The following is a 10,715-nucleotide window of genomic DNA, read 5'->3' on the forward strand; positions in this document are numbered from 1 at the left end:
ATATGCTGGTGCGCAGACGTATGGAGACTGTGTAAATAGAAACGTCTTTGCTAAATTCCCACATTCTGTTGGTCGAACTGTGATTTCACACTGAATCACAGCATGTGTCACAGCGCAGACGGAGGCCATGCGGCCCACCTTCGCTCTGCTGGTTCGAAACAGTAAGTAAATGTGCCTGTCTATTCGTATCATTCTCTTGCCTTCTCCATGTAATTCTACCCATTGTTACTTTAAACATGACCATCAATTTCCCTTTTGCGTCTATGCCTCTGTGTAAATGTCAGATCGGGATTTTCTGACCCCAACCACTCCCTGTAGAAAGCATTCTTCCTAATGTCACTTTTAGTTCTTTTCCTCAAGACTTTCAAACCCAGCCGATCCTTTCAGGCGTGGGAGCATTTTGACTACATTACTTTCTCTGTCGAGACCCCGCATGACTTGGTAAAGTTCCTTCAGGCCAGATTTCAAACTTCCGTTCTCCGAGGAGAGCTGTTCGCATTTTCTAATCTAGCTTTATCACTGACATTCCTCAAACATCGCACCACTCACGTCAACCTGTTTAACGCTATCTCCAATCATTTCACTTCCTTGCTTTCTGCACCACGCGTACTCCAAGGAGCCCAATCTCGTTTAACGAAGGTACTTTTTGTGAAATTTTTGAAAGCACTTTGGTACAAGCCATGAAACGTGGGCTCGTCCTGGATCTCTCGCAAGTCTGTGTAGAAAAAGACCCAAAGGGAGAATCATATCCCGAGACCAACGAGCGACACATCGAACCCCCATCCATCCCCGCCCTACCTCTTGAACCAGCTGAGTCTTGCTTAGTGTGAAATACATTTGACATTGCTCTTAGAATTGCAAGCGGCAAAGAGTTTCCCGAACAGCTGCTTCTCATTCTGTCTCCCTGCTGCTGTTTGCCCGTCCCCAGGAACCGGGCCCTCTCTACTGGCAGAAAATTAAACCGTTTTGTTTCTAAACTTTTCTCTGACACCGGAGTGACCAGTGACAAGCATTGCCCTCCTCAACATAGGATACACAGAAAAGGAGAAGACCCCGCAGACCTCCACGAGTGTGCCATCTCAACTGTGCACATTGGGCCAGTATATCAATGTGAAATAATTATGTCGAAGATCTTTGGAAAGCAGATCAGAAGACGAGGTGCTGAACAGTGCGCCGTCATACGGGAAAGCTGCTAAAGATGACATTGAGTGAATGGGACAGATAGTTTCCCTCCTGGGTTATGCTCCCATCACGCACCCGCAGACATATCTCCGACGTGCAAATCGTATAAACTCTGTCGAAGTTCCCACATTTTGTTTTTCGAACTATGATTTCGCTCAGAATCACACAATTTCAACACTCGCAATGTTCAAACTTTTACAATATACTCTTAGATATACTTTGCGAACACCTGGAAAAAAATCTTCCAAACTTACCTGGGGAATTTCGGTTGAGTGTTCTTGAATTTTAAGTAGGAGGACGGGAAATTTGCCTCGAGGCTGTGAAGTGTGGAGATATGTTCCCCATGTAAACTGCTAGTGGTTAGCCATCCCAGTGCTTCCCGATGCAGGGCTGCCCTGACCCACAGGGAGGTTTCTTTGATAAACTGTCCCGGAGGCGTCCAACCGCACCGTGACGTCATAGGACGAGCCCGCGGTGATGGCCTGCAGCTGCTGTGACACAATAATGGCGCTGGCCCCAGAACAGGAATACGAATTAGTTCTTGAGTCACGTGGTACTGAATCATTCTATGGAATGTTCTTTCAACTTCACGGATTTATATATGAGAGGAGGTAAATGAGCAGCGTTACACCTCGGGTCCACTCTTCCTTCACTCGCAACACCCCACACCCACCTCGCATTGTCCCAAGGCACTTTCCCCAGCAACCGCCGAATGTGTAACACCTGCCCATTTACCTGCTCCCTCCTGAATATCCAAGGGCTCGAACATCCTTCCAGGCGAAGCAACTTTACCTGAACATTTGCCACAGCCTAGTCTACTGCATTCTCTGCTCACAGTGTCGTTTCACCAACGTAGAATGAAGCATAAACTGGGTGACTGCTTCGCAGAACATCTCAGTTCTGCCCGCAAAAATGTCCCTGAGCTTCTGGTTGCCTGTCACTTGAACACGCCACCCTGTTCTCTGGCCTCCATCTCTGTCTCAGGCATGCAGCAGTGTTCCAGTAAAGCTCAGCTCCAGATGGAAGACCAACGTCTCATTTTTCACTTGGAGGTCCTATAGACCTCCAGTCTTCAACATCGACCGACTTCAAAATTGTAACTGTTTGTAATTTTTATTAATGACTTGGAAGAGAAAGTCGAAGGGTTGGTCAGTAAATTTGCAGATGATACGAAGATTGGTGGAGTTGTGGATAGTGAGGAGGGCTGTTGTCGGCTGCAAAGGGACTTAGATATGATGCAGAGCTGGGCTGAGGAGTGGCAGATGGACTTCGACCCTGTCAAGTGTGAGGTTGTCCATTTTGGAAGTACCAGTAAGAATGGGAATATAGGGTTAACGGTAGGGTTCATAGTAAGGTGGAGGAGCAGAGGAATATTGGGGTCTATGTTCATAGATGTTTGAAGGCTGCCAATCAGGTGGATAGAGCTTGTAAGAAGGCCTATGGTGTATTAGCGTTCATTAGCTGAGGGATTGAATTCGAGAGTCCTGAAGTGATGTTGCAGCTGTACAGGACCTTGGTGAGGCCACATTTGGAGTACTGTGTGCAGTTCTGGTCGCCTCACTTTAGGAAAGATGTGGAAGCTTTGGAGAGGGTGCAGAGAAGATTTACCAGGATGTTGCCTAGACTGGAGAATAGGTTGTACGAAGATAGGTTGAGAGTGCTAGGCCTTTTCTCCATGGAACGGCGAAGGATGAGGGGTGACTTGATAGAGGTTTATAAGATGATCAGAGGAATAGATAGAGTAGACAGTCAGAAAAGTTTTCCCCGGGTACAACAGAGTGTTACAAGGGGACATAAATTTAAGGTGAAGGATGGAAGGTATAAGGGGGATGTCAGGGGTAGGTTCTTTACCCAGAGAGTGGTGGGGGCATGGAATGCGCTGCCTATGGGAGTGGCAGAGTCAGAATCATTCGTGACCTTTAAGCGGCAATTAAGCCTTGTTATCACATCTTCTGCTGTTACACACGACTTATTGTTAGCCAGGAATAGGCTCCATTAACAGTTCGTCACCCTCCTACACAGATCATTATTCACTTCTTTGTCCTTCCAATGTTCTCCCTCTGAACTGGCGGCAAAGAGAGCAATGTGGACTGCTATCCCAGAGCCAGCTGTTTGTCCCATCTCCAGGAACAGGGTGGAGAGATAAATTGGGGGGTGCTGGGCCAAAGGTAGCAAAGAGTACAATAGGTGAACGGGGGTGAGGATGGGGGTGACAAGTCAGGGAGCAGGGTGGAGCGGATAGGTGGGAAGGGAGATTGGCAGGTAGGACAAGTCATGAGGGCAGCCCTGAGCTGGAAGGTTGGAACCGAGGTAAGGTGGGGGAAGGGGAAATGAGGAAACTGGTGAAGTCCACATTGATGGCCTGGGGTTGAATTTATCCGAGGCGGAAGATGAGGCGTTCATCCTCCAGGCATCGGGTGGGGAGGGAGCGGCGTTGAAGGAGGCCCAGGACCCGTATGCCCTCGGTAGAGTAGGAGGGGGCGTTGAAATGTTGGACCAGAGGACGATGGGGTTGATTGGTGCGGATGTCCTGGAGATGTTCCCTCAAGCGCTGTGACTTGACTCTGCGAGGAATCGCCAGTCTCCCCAAAGTAGAGGAGACTGCATCAGGAGCAATGTATACAAGAAAAGACATTGTTGGATGCACAGGTGAAAGTCTTCTTACGACCGCGGCCCGGATTCGATTTCCGGGCAGGGAAGAAATTTACAGTAGAGCTGTCAGCCAGCTCTGTCATCTCCCTGGTGGTCTAGTGGTTAGGATTCGGCGCTTTTATCGCTGCGGTCTGGGTTCGATTCCCGATCAGGGAAGCTGTTTTCAACGGATTTTTTGGCTACCCATTCTCCTGAAATGTGCTGTACAGTAACTTGTTGGTCTTCGCAGTGACTGGCTGCTGCAGTGTGTATGGCTCGTTGAAATAGTGTCCTGATTCAGGCTTGTTTGTATGTTTAGGGATGATTGCTCCTGTAGCTAAGTTCTTGGCTCGCGTGTGTTGTCTTCCTGTAGACGCTGTTTTGAATATTACCATTGACTGTTCGCTCTACTATGATATCTAGAAATGGCACTATGCTGTTGTTCTCCTATTTTGTGAATTTTATGCCAGTAAGGAGATTGTTGATGGTGTTGTAGGTTTCCACTAATTGTTTCAGTTTTTGATGACTGTGTCATCGCTGTAGCTGACCCAAACTTTGGGTTGGATCGTTGGAAGGGTTGTTTGTTCGAGTCTCTGCATTATTGCTTCTGCTAGGAATCCTGATACTGGTGGTTTCATGGGTGTTTCATTGATTTGTTTGTAGGGCTTGTTACTGAATATGAAGTGTTTGGTTAAGGCACAGTTCCATGCGCTTGACAGTGCTATCTTTGCTAAAGAAGTTGGTGCTGTGTTTGTGTCTTTGGTTCTTCGAATAGTTTCTTCAGTTTTCTTTGGCCACGTTGATGTTAATGGATGTGAGCAGGGCTGCTTTGTCAACTGACATCAGTATTCCATCCTCTTCTATCTTCGGGTCATTGATGTTCAGGAATTCTTGGGTGGAGTAAATGGAGAGGCGTGAATCTTCGACTTGGTGTTTTAGTCTTCAGTGGAGGCCTTTGACTAGTCTGTATTTGGTCTTCCAAGTGGTGAGACTATGGCCTGAGGGGGGCTCCTGGTTTGAAGAGGAAGAGAACAACAACAAAGTGCCATTCTTAGATGTCACAGTAGAGCGAACAATCAATGGGGAACTTCAACTAGAATCTACAGAAAAACAACAAACACAAACCAAATACTTAACCACAGAAGCAATCATCCCAACACCCACAAACAAAGCTGCGTCAGGACATTATTTCAACGAGCCATGACACACTGCAGCACAGAGAAATTAGGAAGAGCACAAGAGAAATACGTATATAGTGCATTTAAGGAAAACGGGTACCCAATAAACCCAGTCCGCCGATTTCTCAGTGATGCTTCCAAGCTGACTCTCAAAAATTCGGTTTGTCCTCCATTCTTTCCTGTTTGTTTTTTGTGCGTTTTGAAAGCTTTTGGAATCCTCTGACTGAGTATTGGAGTTGGGAAGTTATGTTGTGGTTGTAGAGGACATTGGTTAGACCGCTTTGGTTTGCAATTCTGGTCTCCCTCCTATCAGAAGGATATTGTGAAATCTGAAAGGGTTCTGAAGCACCAATGGGTCCACAGAGGGGAAAAGGCCCTTCTGCTGCCCTGAGTGTGGGAAGGCCTTCAGTGATTCCTCTGCCCTGCTGACGCACCAGTTGTTTCCACACCGGGGAAGGCTGTTCTCCGGCCCTAAATGCGAGATGGCCTTCAGCAGTTCTTCCCACCTGCTGAGACAACAGTGGGTCCACATTAAGGAGTGGCCTTTCTTCTGCCCCGAGTTCAGGAAGTGCTTTGCTCTTTCTTCCGACCTGCTGGCCCATTGCTGGGTCCACATGGGGGAGAGGTCGTTCAGTTGCCCTAAGTGCAGGAAGGCCTTCAGCAATTCCTCAGCCCTGCTGAGGCACCAGTCCGTCCACACCGGGGATAAGCTGTTCTCCTGCCCCGAATGTGGGAAGGGCTTTACCCGCTCCTCAACACAGCTGATGCACCAGCTGGTCCACACGGGGATGGGGGTGGGGTGGAGGGAGGAGGCCATTTTGCTGCCCTGAGTGCGGGAAGGCCTTCAGCAATTCCTCCTCCCTGCTGAAGCATCAGTGTGTCCACACTGGAGAGATGCCCTTCAGTTGGCCCGAGTGTGGGAAGAGATTCATGTTTTCCTGCAACTTGCAGAAGCACCTGAGCGGGCACCAGCGCTCCCAGCAATCAGATCCCACCGGTGACGTGCCTTGGGTCACCTCCCAGGACTGAACCCTCTGGCAGTTCTGACACTGGGTGCAGTGGGAGAGTAGGTGGGCTGTTTTTGTTTTCTGCTGGACTGCAATTGCCTCCCCTACACCCAACAACCACGAGGACTAGGTTAATTTAGGATATCAGGTCAGCATGGACAAGTTGGACCGAAAGGTCTGTTTCAATGCTGTACGTGTCTCTGACTACTGGTCCTGATGTAAGTTTAAAATAGACTCCAAGTAACTTGGAATTTTTCAATCTTGTTGAGCTCACCTCCTGAAAAGTTTCAGATGAATGCCTCTGAGTGATGCTGCTTAAACATGCTCAGTTAGACAAAATATGCAATCAAGTTCAACACAAACGCAGAGTTGAAGAAGTCAGAAGTCAGAACACCAAGGGGACCAAAACTGGTCACAATATTCCAGGTGCGGCTTCATCCACGTCCTGTATAACTACAACATAACTTGCCAACATCTATACTCAATTCCCTAACTGATGAAGGCCGGTGTGCTGAAACCTTTCTTCACTGCCTTGTGTACCGATGTTGTCAGAGATATATAATCGACTTTAAACTGATCCATAATCCAGCTGCTGGGAGCACAGAAGCAGACTAGTGCTGCGTGAGTATGCTGGGCAGATAACCTTGAGGTCGATGGCTAAAAATCATGTGATGTCTCTGTGAGCTGCTTTCATTTGCAAAGGTGCTCTGTTCTGTATCTTGCCTTCGCATCTGTTTCCCAAAAACTTCTTCAATGGAGGAGTGGCAGCTGGAGCCCAGAGGTTCAACAACCCCCCGGAACTGGAGGAAGGTCCGAGCACCAAGAAGCTGGGGGTAAGGCTGGAAGCTGGATTTGCTCAAGGCTTGCATTTTTTACTCATTTAAATGGTACCTACTGTATGGGGCTATGGTTTACATTAAAACTGGAGGATCATATCAGAATGTTTATATTTAGCTGTGGTAGTTGGTAAAATACACTCCCTAGAGGAGCACCTTCTATGATGCTGCATTTCTTACCTTCTGCCCTTCCTCCATTTCTTATCTCGCATCTTGATTTTATATTGTTTTTGGTCAAATTTAATTTCATATTTATCAGACTTGGTATTCACTGTGTGCTATTAATTTGTTTGTTCGAATATTGTAAGTCAAAATTAATGCTGTAATTTCATTTCTGATGTCAGAGTTTGACATTGAATGTGCAGGTATGAATACCAGTAAGTTGTGAAAATAAATCAAGAACTTGTGGTTTTTAACAAAAAGAGCAGTTCGCTGATATTCATGGCATTATCTCATTTGGGTGTGATGATTCAAATCTGACCAACAAACCGTTTCATGCAGTCACACAATTTAATTAAATTTTTCTTTAATTTAATGAAAGAAAATAACTCTGGCAGGCTAAGATTTATGCAATCTATTCATAAGTTAATGGCCATTGCTCGCAATATGGTCTCATCTACATTGGGGACACTGGATGCCAACAAGCGTAACGTTTCAGGGAACAGCTCTGGGTCAATGACACTAAACGACCAACGGCCCTGTGGCTGAACACTTAAACTCCCCCTCACATTCCACCAAGGACATTCAAGTCCTGGGCCTCCTCCACTGCCAAACTCTTGCTCCCCGACGCTTGTAGGAAAAACACCTCATCTTCTGCCTTCGGAACCTCCAAACACATGGGATCAATGTAGATTTCATCACTTTCCTCATTTCCTCTCCCGTACCTTGTCTCAGATCCAACCTTCCAATTCGACACCAATCTCTTGACCTGTCAAACCTGTCCATCTTGCTTCTCACCTATTTGCTCCACCCTCATCTCTGACTTATCACCACCAATTGCTGCCTCCATCTATCTATTGCACTCCCAGCTACCTTCCCTCCAGCCCCACTTCCTTCCCATTTATCTCTCAGTCCCCTTGGGCCACCCTTTATTCCTGATCAAGAGCTTATGCTCGAAACCAAGACTGTGATGAAGCAACATCCTCAATAAATAGGAAATAGCTTCCATGTCAGATTTCATCCCCTCTTCTGTTTCCCAGTTCTTTCAGAAATAAGAAAATTCTTTTTCTTCCACTAGGAAGTGGTCTTCCACTTTGCGCTGTCTGAAGTGTTAAGCCACACCATTACTTCAGCCACCTTTTAAGAATCCTTTCAACCTGTTTTTCTAACAATTGTGGAGGTGACCAAAAGCAAACATTTCACTCCTCCTTAATGTCCCATTTCTCCTCCTATCAGCCATTTTGTCATGTTGTCTATGTTACATGCAGCCGAGTGCACTTGGTTTCTGAATTGAAATTGGCCATTGAAGTGAACAGGATTAATATTTATCGATGGCTAACTGTGTTTGCACTAACTGTTATTATCCACCAATACCATGTCTTTTGTTCCACCAAAACTGGAAACAATGATCTGTATTTATATTGCAGTCGGATGTAGAAAATCATCCCAGCGATCTTCCCGTTATTATAGTTTACTGAGGCCATAACAGTATTGCGTGGCAGTTTGATGTGACTAAAACTTGCATGGAAAGAATGTAGATTGATGAGATGTCAAAATGGCTGAGTCTCTGGCCACAATCGATCTGTCTGGCTTGATTATATGAGTGGCGGCTCTTCAAGAGCAATTTTCACTCCATCACTTCAACCAGCAAGAGGAGATAAGTGTGAACACAACATTCCAACTGTGACATATACGCATTGCTTCGATGTTATTGATCAAAATCCTGGAACTCGATCCTGAACCTTCATTATAGACCACATCATATTTGTGAAGCAATTTAAGAGGCAGCTCATCACCACTTTTTCAAGGACAGTTTGGGAAGACTTGCTGGCAGAGCCAATGATATTCTCATGGTATTGGAGACAGTCTAACCGTATGGATACATGATTGGCTAACCAATGATACAGTAGGGATAAGGGGCATGTTCAGGATCACAACTTGTAACTGGCAATGTGCCACAGGGATCAGGGCTGGGGCCAAAATTATTTACATTATGGATATGAATTACTTGGATAAGTGAAGTGAATGTACTATTGCCAAGACTGCAGTGGAGACAGTTGATTGGAATGCAGGTGGTGAGGATGACATGGAGAGGGATATAGACAGCTTAAGCAAATGAGCAAAACCTTGGACGATGGAATAGAATGTGGAAAATGAGGTTGTACACATTGACAGTAGGAAAAGTGCTGAACGTTTAATGGAGAAAGCTGCTGAATAGGAGGATTTGGCAGCTCACATCCATGAACTCTTCATCTAAGTTGAGTCTGTAATAGGGAAGGCAAAAGGGAGGATGGCCTTTAAATGGAGTATAAAAGTGGGGAGTTTATAGTGAACCCCCGCCTGGAGGTTTGGATTGAAAGTGCAGTGAAGATTCAACCAGCTGACAGTGGATCTGAATCACATATGTAGATTAGACCACTTTCGGACAGCAGGAAACCAGATAAGTTTTCACAACAAACCACACCGGTTTTATCATTAGACTCTTAATTCCAGATTTATATTGAATTCAGATTCCACCATTTGTCATGGCAGGTTTTGAACCCAGGTCCCCGGAACATTACCTGGGTGAATAGTCTGGTGACAATGAAGTAGGCCATCGCCTCCCCTGAACACATTGGCTTATTGTTTTAGAGGTAACAAAGGAGCAAGAGGTTTCAGCAGCTGCCAAGTTGTTGATATTACACAAGGGAACATCAGCACTCTCAGAAACGGCACATACTGAAGCCAGTGTCCTGTATCAGAGGTAAGGGCTCGGCAACCGTAAGAAATAGCAACAGGAATACGCCATTCAGCCCTAGAGCCTGTTCCTCCATTCAGTAGGATCGTGGCTGATCTGGCATTCCCCACATCCACTTTCCTACCCTTTTCCCGCAACTGTTCATCCTCCGACTGTTCACGAATCTATCTTTCAAATGTGACATTAAGGCTGTCACTGGGGTGGTGGTGGTGGCGGGCGGGGGGGGAGCGGTGGTGGTGCGGGGGGTCAGATCGAACTTTGGGACTAAAATAATGGCTTCACACTTAACAATATTTAATTCAGGGAATGTTTATGGTAATCCAACCCTGGAAATTGGGCAGGCATTCCGATGAAATTATTGGCAAATTATGAATGACCGTGGAGTTGGGAGAGAAGTGGTGTTCAGGCACAGCTGGATATCATCAGTATAGATGCCAACACCAGCAGCTACGGTTAAACAATAAGAACGGAAGACTCTAAAAGCAGACCCTCCCTGAGGATACAGCGTTTTTGGAGAGGGTCAGTACTGTCGTTAACTGATGAACGCTGTCCGCAGGTCGACGAGGGAATGTTCATCCCTGTCACCGTTACAAAGGATGTCAAATATGACCTTGATAAGACCTGTTTCAGGGGCGGAAACCAGACTCGAGGGCTTCAAACACAGAATTCTGGAAAAGATGGGAATGGCTAATTCAACAATGTTACATCCAAACCAACACTTCCATTGGTGCGATAATAACAGAAGTGTTTCGGTTTTTATTTAGAAGATTCTTAGCAACACTGAGTAAGAAGCAACAAAATTAACACAAGAGATACTGCAATCCCTACAATGTGCCTGCACCCATTAGGAGGCCATCTGGTGTTCACTTAACTGTCTCCAAGGGGCAATATTGGAAATGATTTACCCAGTTCATAGCTAGAAGAGGGCAGACACACACTTCTTGATACAAACATACAATGGGCGGGAGTAGGCCATTCGGCCCTT

At 46.2% G+C, this 10,715-nt stretch overlaps 1 non-coding gene across 1 annotated transcript; it reads left to right on the top strand.

The window, feature by feature from the left end:
- Window positions 1-3,918: 3,918 nt before the first annotated feature.
- On the top strand, window positions 3,919-3,990 carry trnak-uuu (transfer RNA lysine (anticodon UUU)). Its single transcript has one exon. It is a non-coding gene; the product is annotated as a tRNA-Lys (tRNA).
- Window positions 3,991-10,715: the final 6,725 nt, after the last annotated feature.

This window comes from Hemiscyllium ocellatum (genome assembly GCF_020745735.1).
Source record: "Hemiscyllium ocellatum isolate sHemOce1 chromosome 27 unlocalized genomic scaffold, sHemOce1.pat.X.cur. SUPER_27_unloc_35, whole genome shotgun sequence".
Lineage (NCBI taxonomy): Eukaryota > Metazoa > Chordata > Chondrichthyes > Orectolobiformes > Hemiscylliidae > Hemiscyllium > Hemiscyllium ocellatum.